This window comes from Triturus cristatus, chromosome 3_2, assembly GCF_964204655.1.
Source record: "Triturus cristatus chromosome 3_2, aTriCri1.1, whole genome shotgun sequence".
Classification (NCBI taxonomy): Eukaryota; Metazoa; Chordata; class Amphibia; order Caudata; family Salamandridae; genus Triturus; species Triturus cristatus.
In genome coordinates, this window is record NC_140584.1 from 133,408,436 (window position 1) to 133,423,616 (window position 15,181).

At 47.7% G+C, this 15,181-nt stretch overlaps 1 protein-coding gene across 7 annotated transcripts in view; it reads left to right on the top strand.

Moving 5' to 3' along the window:
• The window catches only part of NCAM1 (neural cell adhesion molecule 1), a 723,973-nt gene that overhangs the window by 601,429 nt on the left and 107,363 nt on the right, over positions 1-15,181 (top strand). The window lies entirely within an intron of this gene.

Sequence of the window (15,181 nt, forward strand, 5' to 3'; positions counted from 1 at the left end):
ACCTGCAATTAAAGTATTCATGTTTTTACAAATGTTCAGTGCTACACAAATGAGATAAATAATACTGGTGTGATTCATGCTTACTTGGATTCGAATTGAAGTGTCTCTTTTTCATTTTATATAAACGTTATTTTTATGTCTCCCTCTTCCTTCCTGAATTATTCAAATGTCATTTTAGGAACAAATTAATAAGTGAGATTATTTGTAGTATAACATATTCAAGAGGGTTGATGATTGACCCACCATATCAATTATTTACCTTTCATCACCTGTAAATATCCTGAAAACCTCCTTGAACAGATCTGTTTTCTGCTTGTCTAAGGTAACCCCAACTTGTGATGGTGTTGATTTAAGTCTGCATCGCTTTTGTTTTTGTTTTCCTTTTATTTGTTACAAAATGTATCAAATAGTAATATGTATGAGATTTGGGGGGGGGGGGCTACTCAAACAACAGCCACTATCCTTGTCAGGGTGAACCCCAAAGAGTCACTAAATGAACCTGCGCTTAACCTTCTGGTAGCTTGGCACAAAAGCAGTCAGGCTTAACTTGAAGGCAATTTATAAAGTATGTATGCAGCACACACACAGCAATAACATGAAAACACAACACCAGAAAAATCCCCAAACAATTTAGAAAAAAAGAGTAAAATGTAATAAATGATTCTGCACCAAAGAGACAAAAATCCAATCAGTAAAATAGGAGATATGCAATTTCAAAGATTTATAGTAAGTCTAGCATCTAAAAGCGCGACTTGCAGCTATCTGGTTGTAATAGACTGGGTGAAAGTCAGAAGTTCAAGTCGACCACAGTGGAACGCGGCGGGATACAGGAGCCAGGTTAGTCCAGCTGAAAAAGTTACCTTCTAAAGTCCAGCATGAAGAGTTCAGTTCGCGGTTGAGGAGAGAGCATTACGTTGCTGCACGACAGACAGATGTCTGAGCATTGTGGATGTTCGTCGTTGTAGCCCAAAGATCCTGTCAGACGTCGTGGACAGTCATTGCTGGCGATCTGTGTTGGCGATCTCTGTGGGCTGTCAACTGTCGATGCTGTAACGTCAAGTGCAGATCCTGTGTTGCCTTTATTCACTGGCGGTCGCTGTAGCGGCGTAAAGAGTCAGGTTTATTGGAGCTTCGTGTTTGAGGTTGGCACGGACAAGTGCCAGTTTTCAGTTGCAAAGAGCTCAAAATATGAGGATTCTCCTTTTCTTCAAGGAGGAGCTCAACTCATGCCATACCAAGGGCCCAGGACCTGTAAGGCACCTCTTGGGGATCACAGAACTCACTCCAGCAGAGGCAAGCAGGGCTCTGGCAGGTCCAGTTGCAGAGCGGACTCTGGAGCTTGTTGTGTCCCATTAGCTAAGAGCAAGAGGTCAGTCAGCTGACCCTTGAAGTCACTTTAGCCTGGGATGAAGGATGCAGGTACAGTCTTCCTTCTCAAACAGTAGGGCAGGCTTCAGACAGCAGGGTAGTCCTCCAGCAGCAGGGCTGTCCTTTTGTAGTATCCAAATGTCCAAGAGTGAGTGGGTCTGAGGGTCCCATTCGTATACCTGGCACCCCCTTTGAAGTGGGAAAAGCTTCTGAAGTCCCCCTCCACAAACCAGTGTCTGGAATTTCCTGCCTCCCTTCCCTGGTCCCAGTATGTCAAGGACACACATTAGGCTAATGTGAAGCCCTTTGTGTGTGAGCTGAGCAGTGTTTTTGAAGGGCAAGTGTGACAGGTGACAGCTCCGCCCTTCTCATCCTGCCAACACCCAGACCCTCTATTGTCTGGCTGTCTGCGAGGAATACACAAAGGCCAACTGCCAACCACACCTAGTCATGTGAACCTAGAAAACAGGCTGCAGGCACTAAATGGCTAGGACAAGAAAAAAATAATTTTCCTGACCAGAGAAGGGGTCTCCATATAATGAAAAACTTCCTAGCTATCGTAACGGAAAGTTTCAATTCTATTAAGGACTCGGAGGCGAGGATTATGCCTTCTTTCTTCACTTTATTTCATACAGCAGCACAGAAAGAACAACAAAGACTACGTTTCCCATGAACCATAGGGAAAAAAAGTAGTCATCAACATTGTGTTAACAACCAATCAAAGAAAAGAACAGCGTCCAATTAGAGCCTCTCCAGTTCCATATAGTCCTTTGTTAGTGTCCAGATCTCCTCTTTCGGAGCGGGAAGACAGCCCAGTCCTCAACTTCAGGAGTCCTGTTTGTGGGTATCAGAACCTGCAACAAACAAGGCAGTATTACCAGGGGAAAACACAACCCTAGGTATCAATTCAGAAAAAAGAAAAATACGGAACAGGTAAATCAGTACATACACTCAAGAACTACTTCCTTCGACATAAACATGAAGGAAAGAATTTACTTACTTCTGTACGGGGATGGATTTCCTCTGAGATCACAGGGCGGGATAATCCTCGCCTCCGAGTCCTTAATAGAATTGAAACTTTCCGTTACGATAGCTAGGAAATTTTTCATTCTATGTCAGGACTGGAGGCGAGGATTATGCTTGTTTAAAGCTTGCCCACAACCAGATGAGCCATATTGAGAATTGGCTTGAAGTAAAAACGCTTAAAGGTGGAATCCGAGGACCAGTCCGCCGCATTGAGGATATCCTCTAAGCGGGCACCCAGACCAAACGCCTTGGAAGCCATAGCTCCTCTTGTGGAGTGCGCACCAAAATGTCTGAGGCTAATGCCAGCCTCTTGCATCACCCAACGAACCCATCTCGCGATGGTGGGCGAAGAAACAGCCTTAAAGGGCTTCCGGAGCGCAATGAGAAGCTGACGCTCTCCCGGAGGACGATAGTCTTCCGTCATTTCCTCGTAAGCCTTGAGGCATCGGACCACACAGAGCTTTGGAGAATCCGCGAAGGCCGGGTAAGAGACGACTCTCGTATGGCACTTCCTCCCGCGAGAAAGGGTAAACGTCACCCCATCAGGAGTGAACATCCGATCCGAGATCTCTAGAGCGCGCACATCCGACACTCTACGACAAGAGACCAAGCAGAGGAGCATTGCAAGCTTTGCAGACAACTCCTTACGGGATAAAAACCTATTGGGTTGCCATGACAGGAAAAGATTTAAGACCCGATTAACATCCCATAAAGCCGAATACCGCGGTTCCGGTGGTAAGGAAAGTCGAATGCCCCGTAGGAGCCTGCAAACCAAAGGGTGTTCACCCACCGCCGAACCTCCAACCGGGACGTGACCCGAGGAAATGGCCGACCTGAAAGTGTTAATAGACCTATATGCGAAGCCGTTAGAAGCCAAATGCGCCAAAAAATTCACAACGTGGACCACATCCGCGACCACGGGATCGAAATCCCGTCGCAAACACCAACGGGACCATCTGCCCCACGCAGATTTGTATCTTTTAACGGTGCTATCCGCCCAGGCTTTAGAGATGAGCTCTTCAGCTGATCGCGAAAGGCCCGGGGCTTGCCATCTACCCCGGAAATCCTCCACGCCATGAGCCACAGTGAGTTCGTTGACACTAGAGGATGAGGAGTGCCGTACGGATCCTTGAGGAGATCCGGAATCCGGGGGAGTAGGATTGGAAAATCCCATGAAAGTTCCAGCAGAACTGGAAACCACACTTGAGACCTCCACAGAGGGGTGATGAGAACCAAGTCCGCCTGCTGTATGCGGACTTGAGCCGTTGTCCGGGTAATCATCGCAAAAGGAGGAAACGCATAGCCGCGATCCATGCTCCAATCTTGGAGAAACGCATTTGTGGCCGCTGCCCGAGGATCGGGCCTCCAGCTGAAAAATTTTGGAAGCTGGTGATCCAGGCATGATGCAAATAGATCCACCGTAAACAGAACCCAAAGATCGCTGAGGGAGGAAAAAACCGAATGATCCAACTTCCAGAGGCTGGAGTCTCGGAAGTGACGCGATTGATAATCGGCTTCCACGTTGTCTCGGCCCGGTAGATACTCCGCCGTGACCGATACCTGACTGTCCAGGCAATACTGCCAGAAGCTCGCCGCTAGATCCGAGAGCGCTTTTGACTTGGTGCCTCCAAGATGGTTGATATAACGGACACCCGACACGTTGTCCATTTTCAAAAGAACACAAGATTTTACGGAGTCTCTGGTCCAACATTTCACGGCAAACGAGCCGGCCAGAAGCTCGAGACAATTTATATGTAATTTCTGTTCGTCGGGAGACCACAAGCCTCCCGTAGAAAGATCCCCACAGCGAGCGCCCCAACCAAGCCTGCTGGTGTCCGATTCGATGACCAAATCCGGAACGGAACCGAAGATCGCTCTTCCGTTCCTTGCCTCCATGTGTGTTAGCCACCATTGGATTTCGCTCCGAGCTTCGTCGGATAGGCGGATCTTGTGGGAGTACGAATACCCCTTCTGCAGAAAGTACGCCTTGAGGCGTTGAAGGGCCCTGTAGTGGAGTGGACCCAGAAAAATCGCCTGGATAGAAGCAGACAGAAGCCCTACGACCTGGGCCAGCTGGCGGAGAGACACGCGCTGTTGAGCCAGAACTCGCCGCAACTCGTGGCGGATCTGTGCAAGTTTCCTGGTCGGCAGACTTAGAGTGGAGGCAATGGAGTCGATGACGAACCCCAAAAGGGTCACGGACTGAGCCGGCTGGAGAAGAGACTTCTTCCCATTGATCACAAAACCGAGGTCCTGGAGCAAGGTCACTGTCATCTGTAGATGATCCGTCAAAAGATGGGGACAGGAAGCCATCAAGAGGAGGTCGTCTAAATAAACGATCAACCTGACCCCAGGAACTCCACCACCGGTTTGAGCACCTTGGTGAAGCACCAGGGTGCGGAATATAGCCCGAAAGGGAGAGATGTGAACTTGTAAATCCGATGACGCCACTCGAACTGAAGGAAACGGCGGTGAGGTCGAAAAATCCGGATCACCAGATAAGCGTCCTTCAAGTCCAAATGAACCATCCAGTCGTGAGGACGGAGAACATCCCGCAGTAGGTGAATACCCTCCATTTTGAAAGAAATGGCGGTAAATCAACCACCCGTTGAACTCGCTGAGGTTTATGACTGGACGCTTGCCTCCGTCGGACTTGTCCACTAAAAAGAGATTGCTGCGGAAACCCCGTGGGTGGAGCGAAGTAAGGAAGCCACCTCCTCGTCTACCAGGAGAGCATCGTGAACCAAAAACTGAATGGGGCGCGGAGGAAACTGTTGAACAGGATTTCCGAAATATTCTATGTGAAATCCCCTTATCGTCTGAAGAACCCAAGCATCGCGGGGGAGAGATGACCATGCCCCGTAACAACTTGCCGGGCGCCCCCCTATGTTTTGTGGGGAAGAAGGGAGAACACTCACCAGAGTTTGTGTTAGACGTTCCTCCCCTGTGACCTCTGCCTTTGCCACGGCGTCCTCTTGTGGGGTAGAAATTCCCAAACTTCGACTGGTCTTGATACTGGCCGGAGCCTCTCTGGTTGACTTGGTGATTTTGTCGACCGGTCGAGCGGCCCCTTCCTCGACCGGCCCCTTGAAAAACACGAGGGAACACTTTTTTAATAGTGGATTGTGCCCTGTCCAACGACGTAAAGGTGTTCACGAACTTGCCCAGCTCCTTAATGAAGGGTTCTCCAAAGAGTCCCCCTTGGGCGACTGCCCCTGCTTCTGAATCCGCCAAGTCGCCAAGTTTTGGGTCGATCTTAATCAGGAGGGATCTCCGCCGCTCGATGGAGAGAGCACAGTTGGCGTTGCCTAGAAAAACCACTACCCGCTGGGCCCAGCCTGATAGCGTCTCGGGTGAAATCATAGACCCCGAAGCCTTTGCTTCCTCCGCCATATCTAGAATTTTCGTGGCGGGCCCATGTGCGTCCAAGAGCTTATCCTGGCGCGCCCTCCAAGACCTATCAATGCCCTTTTTGGGGTCTCGAATACATTTCTGCAGGAACGTTAACATTCTCGGATCAATGTCCGGGGTCAGGGCGACTTTTCCCTCAAGAGAAGGGCGAGGACACTCCGCTCTGAGACAGTTGCGGGCCTCCTTTTCGAGCGGGCGCCTGATATGTTCTGCGACGTACGTCGCTACCTTTTCGGCTGGGACCCAGTCAGCAGAGCGTGGGTGGACAATGTCATTAGGGTCCAACATGTCGGAAGGCGTTGGGGGCGGTTGCAATTCAGAAGGCACCGAAGGGATCTGAGGAACCTGCGAGGGCCGGGACGGAAGCCAAGACCTGGAAGGGCTGGCGTCGGGATCCCCTGAAGGACCTGGAAGTCCATGGGAGGGAGTAAGATTAAGAGTGTCGCCAGTACCCCCCATAGGATGGCTATCAATAAAGGCCTGTTTGAGGCGCTCAAAAGCGTCCACATCTACCCCCGGAGCACAGGGGCGTTTAGGCGGAGGGGGGCCCGGGAGTTCCTGGGCAATAGAAGAGAGAGCCGATTTATGCTCTAGCCGCAAAAATGCTTGCTCTATTTTTTGCGTCAGCCTATCCTCCAAAGGAGAAATGGCCTGGTCCACTGCCCTGTAAATAGAGGTGTCCACAGCCTCATAAAAAGCATCACCCCATGGCATGTCTGCCAGAGGATCTTCCTCTTCTTCATGATAATCCCCGTAAAAATCCATTACAGGTGAGGAAGGGCAAGAGAACTTTTACACTGCACTCGCAACCAATTAACCAAAACTGGGTGTCAGTTTGAATATTTACACGTGGTGGAAACCACAATGTTATGGAGGGTGACTAGCCCTGAAGGGACAAAGGCTGGCAGAAAACCAATTTAAATGAATGCAGAATGACCTGGGCGGGAACCGTCCCCAAAGCAAGCCTAATGGCATGTACACGACCTCCAGGGATGCGTCAATACAGACTCGAATCCCTGTATGAAGAATTTCGGGAAACGAGCGTCAAATATGCTAAAAGAGGCCCGCGAGCGAAGTTACAGGCTCGCGGGACCAGTACAGACTGAAGAACTCGGTGTAAATCTCAGCCCAGTGCTCCAGTGTAAACAGAACGCGCGCGCGTCTCTGGAAACCGTTGAAAACCAGAGACGCGTCGCATTCCGTCACTGCCTCTCGTGCCCCCAGGCGGCGGGAGGACCAGAGCGCGCCAGCCACCACCGCGTAGGAGCGAGAGACAACTCTCGGTCCCGCGGATTAAACCAAAACAGAATTGCCACTGAAAAAACCCCACATCTGTTAAAAACGGGAGAAAAATAGCAATTCTACGAACAACTCGCAAGAAATGCGAAAAATAGCGCCCATCAGCAAAGCGGCATAACCTGACTAAAACATTGCCACAAATAAATGAATATCATTAACGCTCTCTAACAAAGCGGGATATATCAGTAAACAGAACAATGTAGTCATAAAAGACATCACAAAGCCCCCCCAAACAGTAAAAGACTCTGAGAAGACTTAACTGGCTGCGCAGCAGCGAAGAAAGAGAGATCTGGACACTAACAAAGGACCATATGGAACTGGAGAGGCTCTAATTGGATGCTGTTCTTTTCTTTGATTGGTTGTTAACACAATGTTGATGACTACTTTTTTTCCCTATGGTTCATGGGAAACGTAGTCTTTGTTGTTCTTTCTGTGCTGCTGTATGAAATAAAGTGAAGAAAGAAGGCATAATCCTCGCCTCCAGTCCTGACATAGAATTCTGGGAACCTAGGCAGAAAATCAATCGCTCATAGCCTATGTTCCCTTGGCAATTTCCTATCAAGAAACGTTACATACAGACTCTGTTGTATGATAAATCCATAGTTTTTACTATCTTGCAAGAATATCAACATAGGTGCTCCAAAAGAAAAAAGGCTCAGGGCAAGTGGTATTGTGGTAAAAGTGAATCGTAGGTGTGCAAGCAGGGTTGACAAGAGTTTAGCCACTGTTGACAATTAATACATTTCTACTAGTACAGAACTCATATGCATGGATATTAATTGTACAGGATAACACCCTAAATGACAGAAAACAGTATAATTCTTGAATGTTTCAAACCCTGTTTTGATTGTTATGGGATCTTCATAAAGACAAATGAATAATGGAAGCAAAGTATAATCAATAAAATTGAGAAGAAAAAACAGTTTTAAACTACTCAACCCGGGTAAGGACCGACTTTGACTCAAGGAGCAGTCATCTTACCCTTAAGGCGTGTCCATAAGAAGGTTTAGTAGTCATGAAAGCATTACTAAAAATTGAACATACCACAAATTTAAATTATAATGGTCATATTAGTAACAGGACCAACACCAAATGCTGACTAAGGTGAAAGTCCGAAACAACCCCCAGAAATCTGGATAGATAAAGCATAGTGATATTTTGCAAATAAGGTCATATTAAAAATATGCGTCTCAATGTAAAGGAAACATAACAAAAGGTCACCTAATGAATACCACACTAGAAATACATGAATGTGGTATCCAACGGCCATCCAACTTGCAAGGTGAAACCTAATTGCCTTCAACAATGTGTTGAGGAAAAATGAGTGAAAAGCTCTACTGTTATTTGAAAATGCACCGGTAACCATGTCATGAAACCAAACTTCCTGGTTGCAGAAAATATCGCTCCAGAAACGGCTGAAACACCTACCATTGGTGAAAGAAGCCTTCTCTAAAGGTCAAAAGCATGTGTAGCAACAACATCATCTGTAAGCAAGGATTGCCACCCAGTGGATGGATGGATCCAGAACTTACCATGTCTACCACGCATGCTCTCCTCTCTGCTGATGCCGGGAGGATGCAGAGAGGCTTCCTGGATCATTTATTGGGAGGCCTTACATGTGTGCCAGTGGCCTCTCTGAATACGGTATTATCATTATAGCAGCTCATTTAGCTGGCACTCTTCAAATTCCTCAGTGCCTTCCCTCCGCTTCTGAGACAGTTCAGTTCATAAAATAGTTCCAAGTTTAGGGTGGCAAACTGGCATGGGTGCAAATTCAGGACGGTGAGTGTAAAAATTCAGGACAAAGGGTCAAAATTCAGGACAAAAATTCAGAACAGGAGGTCAAAATTCAGGACAAAACTTCGGGACAAAAGGTACGTGTTACAGACACATCAAAGGAGGTCACGTAATAGTATACAAGTAATTCCATCTATATCCAAACATATTCATCCATTTGCAAACTTATCCATCATGTATCTTTCCATCCATCATTTCACTCATCCATCCCTCCATCCACACTTTCACTCATCCATCCATCCACCCTTTCACCCTATCCATCCATACACTCATCCATCCACTCTTCCACCCAACCATCCACTCATCCATCCAGCCATTTATCCACTCATCCATCCAGCCATTTACCCTTTCACCCATCCAGCCATCCTTTCACGTACTCATCCATCCACCCAGTCACTCATCCTTCCACCCATTCCCCTTTTCAATCATCCATCCATCCTCCCTTTCTCTCTTCATTGACCCTTTCACTTAGCCATCCTTCCTTCCATCCACCCATCCTTCAACTCATCCACTTATGAATCCATCCATTGACCCTATCACTCATCCATCCTTTCACTCATCCATCCACCCATTCACTCACCGATCATCCACCCTTTCACTCATCCATCCATTCTTTTGCTCATGCTCATTATCCATATATTCACCCGTTTCATTCATCCATTCACCCTTAAACGAATCCATCCACCCATCCCTTCACTTACTCACTTGCCCACCTTTTCATCCTAATAATGAGCTGAGCCTTTATCTGCAGAGTTGCAGTCAGAAGAGGCCCATCAAGAATTTCGCCCTTGCTGTAGTTCCGAAAGCAAGGGGTGTGGTGGGGATAGGGTTCACTATGCCCCTGCACATGGGCAGTCTGAAAAAGAGGCAGTCATGAGTCATGCATGATGCACATTACCAGGCCATGAGGTGATTGTTACATGGTGTTGTTTCCAGGGCTTTAAGCGGGATGAAAAAAAAAAGGGGGGGGGTGTCTCTCAAAAGGGGGTGTTTGATGTAATTAAGAGCATGGCTTAAAACACCTGCGCTAAAAATCTGTGCTTAGTATTGTGTTGGACTGGTATTTTGCCTCTTCTGTCATTGCATCCAGATATATAACACAACTAGTAACGTTACACCTACAACAAGCCAGAACTATTTGGTTTGTCAGTGGTTGTTAGTTGCATAAAATAAAAATACAGCAACCATGGCTTCCTTGAATATAATATTGAAACTGCACTTTTCTAAAATGATGAGACTGAAAGAACTCTAGCCCCTTCTTTTCAACTTGTTTCACCAGCTTCTTTGAATGAACTGGATACTGTAGCAGCATTGGCATGTTTGCACATTCCTTCCATGTGCCCCAGCCCGTGGCAGGAGGAGGCCACCACATGCAGTAACACTCCAAACTGGCCCATTGTCATTCTGTATGTGACAATCAGCCCCATACAGAATAACAATGGGTGGGTGGGGCCGCTCTTGTGCCCCGAGGAGGAATGCAAGGCGGCCTCATCAGGGGGCTTCATGCAGGGAACAGTGCTGTTGCCTGTAATACCCAAAATTACAGACAAAAGGCGTCCATAAAAAGGATTCTCACGGACAACAGACGTGAGGTCCAAATTACGGACGGTCCGTGAAATTTACGGACGGTTGGTCACCCTATCCAAGTTATTCAACTGGTTATTCTGTTTATTTTTTGTGCTGTCGTTATGCTTGCATGGTTCCTGTCTTGGGGCAGAAAGAAAGTAATAAGCAATCAATGCCAGTCCCACTTGCAGAAAGTTGTGGTCACTTCCTGGAGGGGCGGAGTCATGACTGAAGTTTTATGGCACTATATCTCTACTTTGGAGACTTCTTGCTAAAACAAAATAAAGTTTATAGACCAAGTTTTGCGCCCGGGGATATTAAAAAAGTAAGGAATCTACATTAAGATATAGTATGCACCAGAAATATTGTTATAAAAAATAAGCAATACTTTTTGTGGCCACTGCAGTAGCAGCCAAAAGTACTGATTTGCAGACTGACGTCTTTCCCTTTATTTCCGCTGCTCTAAACATGGATCCGGAGCTTCCACTTGATCTTTGATCAGACTTTTTTGACAAATGTTACCAGTGTACATGGGTAATGTCACCCCCTAAAACTGTGCAGGGACTGTTGCAAACAGATGTCTGTAACAGACCCTCACAAAGTCTGTTTTTGGTTCCTGACGTCGGATCATGGCTACAAAGTCTGCAGTGACAGAACCCGGAGGCCATATAGGACTTCGAGGCCAAACTTTACATTGCTAAACACAAGAAAACTCCACACCTCGACCTGTAGAAGCCATAAGGAAGGACCCATTCCCGCTTCAAAGTTGTTCCTATTGCTGATCGGCTTCAAAGCCTTTGAGTAAAAAGCACAAGAAGTCCAAGCAGAAATCAACCCTTTCCTTCACTCTTGATATCTGGAGAGGGCACGTGGACATCACAGTGCCTCCCAGTCTGGCTCCTGATCTCCATCTGAGCAGTTTCCAAGTTTGGCCCCAAGAGCCGTTTCCAGGTTTGGCCCCAGCGTACACTGAGTTTTCAAGTCCACCTGAGACATCACAGCTGGTGGATGCCTTCAAGAAGGCCATGCTGTGCACTTTTGGCACTTAAACAGCTCCCTCTGACGTCCTTTGGGTCACAGGATCCCCACAGAATCCAGTCGGACAGTGGACCATCTGTCTCTCTTACAGTAGGATGTACAGGCCCTTTTGACCAGAGGGCCTAATGAGAGGGTTCCATCTTCGGAAGTGGTAACTGGCTGTTACTCCCACTACTTTCCTGTGCCGAAGAAGGACAGCAGCTTTTGTCTTTTTTAGACTTTTGCCCTCTCAACACCTTCCTTCCGAAAAACAAATTCAAAACACTCATGCTAGCCCAGGTCCTGTCTGCCATAGACACTGGAGACTGGATGGCTGCCTTAGACCTGCAGGATACTTATTTCTACACTCCTGTCCTACAGGCCCGCAATTGCTACCTGCGATTCATGGTGGGCCGGGACAATTTTCAGTTCAAAGTGCTTCCTTTTGGCCTCATCAGTGGCCCTCGGTGTTCACAAAAGTGATGGCGGTGGTGGCAGCACACCTTCGGTAGTCGGGGGCACCAGTCTACCGCTACCGTAACTGGCTATTGAGGGCAGTGGCCAACCACCTCCAGATAAGGGAAACCCTCCTAACATCGTTGGTAGTTCACTATCAACATGCTGAGATCACATACTTCGTCACAGACATTCCCATTCATTGGAAATAGTCTGGGCATTGTATGGTTTCGTGCCTTTTCCCTCAGAATGGAGAGACCAGCACATTCAGGTTATGATCCCGATGATTTGGCCTCAGTCGTGGATCTCAGTACAAATTACTCTGAGGCTCTTGGGGTTGTTGGCATCCTGTTAGACAAACACACTAGGTGTCACATGCTGGCTCTGCAGTGGGACCTCAAATCCCAATAGGCACAACCTCATGGAAATATTTTGGAATGTATTCACATTTGGGAGAAGCCTGCAAAATATCTTAAATGATGGTTAATGAGCCATGATTAGGTTACTGGAAGGCCCTTCTCCTTACCCATCCAGAGCTGGTGATGGCCACAGACTTATCATTGCTGAGTCAAGGAAGCCATCTGGTGAAGGTGGAAATCATAGGCCTCTGGTCTCCGGCAGACTCGACTCCACATGAATGTTTTGGAGTTGAGGGTGATTCGCCTGGCATTGAAGGCCTCCCTATCCATCGACGAAGGAAGGCTGGTGCAAGTGCTCATGGACAGTACAACCACTATGTTGTACTGCACAGGCGAGTCGGTGTCCAGGGCCTGTGCCAGGAAACCCTGCGCCTCTGGAACTGGCTGGACAATCAAGAAATTTCCCTGGCAGTAAACCACCCGGTGAGAACTTTAAATTCCAGAGGGATGAATTCAGCCACAGGTGCCTAGCAGCGAAACTCAGCCATGGGCGCCAACCGTACCACGAATGACAGCTGCAACCAAAGGTGGCACAAGGCAATTTCCAGCAAATGGGAGAACCTTTGCTCGATCATTTTGTCACTGCAGAGTAATGTCAGCAGTTTTGTGCGCAGGACTTTCCAAAGCTAATCCCTTTCGAGACGCTTTATTTCTAAGCTGGAGCTCAGGACTCCTGCATGCCTTCCCGCCACTTCCTCTCCTACCCTGAGTTCTGAAGAAGATCAGGAACTACAAGTCGTCCCAGTGGTGCCGGATCGGGCCAGAAGAGTGAGGTACCCATAACCTCTGTCGAGTTTTAGTTTTATTACAAACATGCCTTCTTTGTCCCAGATTTAGAACAAACCTGCTGTGCATCAGCTCCAAAGACACCTGGATGCTAAAAAGCTGTATTTCTCCTCCCCTTTCAGGATTTCAGCCTGGGCACGGCATTGGGGAGTACCTTAATTGGCTTTTGGCATAACATTTGCTATGCTGATAAGAGTGCTGGCTGCCTCATTGTCATTTTGGACCTGCTGGTTACATTTCACACTACGGATCACTCGATTCTTCAGAATACATTTCTTCGCTAAAGACTAGGTGATCAAATGAAACTGGTTTCACACTGCTTTTCACTAATCATAAAACCTAGTGATGTAGCTGTATTAAATTCTAAGCTGGACTTCTGTAATTAGCATTATGCAAGTCTGACAACTGTCCAACTTGACTGCAGGTGAAGAGCTCAGAATACTGCAGTTGGTGTGTTGACTGAAAGGGAACACTTCTTGAGCACAAAAGACTTTGCACTGGCTGCCTGCCATGAATTGTATCTTATTTGAGTAGGACTTTTCCTTGTTTTAATATGTTTATATTCTGATAGGCTTCTAACATCAGATACTTCACCTTAGAATATTCCCCAGGCATCAGACTGGATCGGGAAAATCGTGAGTGGTACTACTGTGCGCTGTTCGGTGAAGTTGTAGACTTTGTCCGCTCTGGATGTGACGTGAGTGGTGCCTACATAGCTCACCTCAGCACGCTGACATCAGTTTGTTTCTTTCTGTGCCAACGGCGCACTTCTGGAAATCTACCTTGGTAATTTTTTTGCGATGTTTTTCGACCTTTTGTCAACCGTTGATGAACAATTGTTGCCAGTGTGTTAGGGACATGTCCCCATCAAACCTACATGTTTTAAACTTTGCGGGGAATCTCACAGGCAGATGTCTATGTCTGATCTCCACTTGGTCTGCCTTTAGTGCATCGGGTCAGACCACTACTCCAGGGCCTGCGCTGACTGTGGGTCGATGCACCTGAAGGCAATCCACGAGTGAGTGAAAAAGCTCCTAGCTCCTAGCAGCGCAGCACAAGAAGGCCCTGTGTTGTTCACGTTCTTTGAGCAGGTCTCAGGGATGGATGTCATTCTGATTTTGAAGGTGGTAATGATGATGACGGCTATGGGTTCCTTCACCCAGCTGAGAAACGGGTGATGCCAATGTACTAGAAACGTCTACATATTCTGGCTTGGTTTCCTCTCTGGGTCCTACCACAGAGGAATGTGCATCCTTCGCCATGGTGATGAGAAAGGCATTGAAAGTCCTCAACCTGCAACTTCCCTCTATCAAGGTCAAGACTAACGTCCTGACGAAGGTGCTTCATCTGGGGTTAAGCTCCACCGAATCCCTGCTTCCCTTTAAAAAAGCTCTCACAGATGTTCTCTTTGTGTCCTAGGCCAAACCCTGCACAGGTGCTCCTGTACACAGAATGATTGCTCATCTACACCGTCCTGCACCTATGGACCCAGCCTTCCTCCCCAGCACCCCTCACCCAAGAGCCTGGTTGTGCAGGCCAAAGTCAACCCTAGCGCACTCCCTACCACGCCAACGGACAGGGAATCCAAAAGCCTGGACACTTTTGGGACGAGGATTTTTTTCTTCTTCCAGCCTAGAACTGCAGTCGGTGAACACCGCATGTCTTTTTAGCTGGTACACCCATGACCCGGGACAAGTGCTGCCCATAGTCCTAGAGGAGGCCCGAGCCATTTTGAACCATGTGCTACTAGATGCTGGGATGCAGCAAGGTTCACCATTCGGTTTGTGGACTGGACACCACAGACTTGCTGGGCAGGGCCATTGCCTCCACAGTGACACTTCACCACCACGCTTGGCTGAGGTTAACTGGCTTTCCAGGAGATGTTCCAGTCATCCGTAATAGACATGCCTTTTGATGACACCCGCCTGTTCTGCGACATGGCCGATAGAGCGCTCAAGCACTTCAAGTAGACTCAGTTCACTGCCAGGTCATTGGGTTTCTCTTTGGCTCCACGTCAATCACAAGCCCCCTTGTGC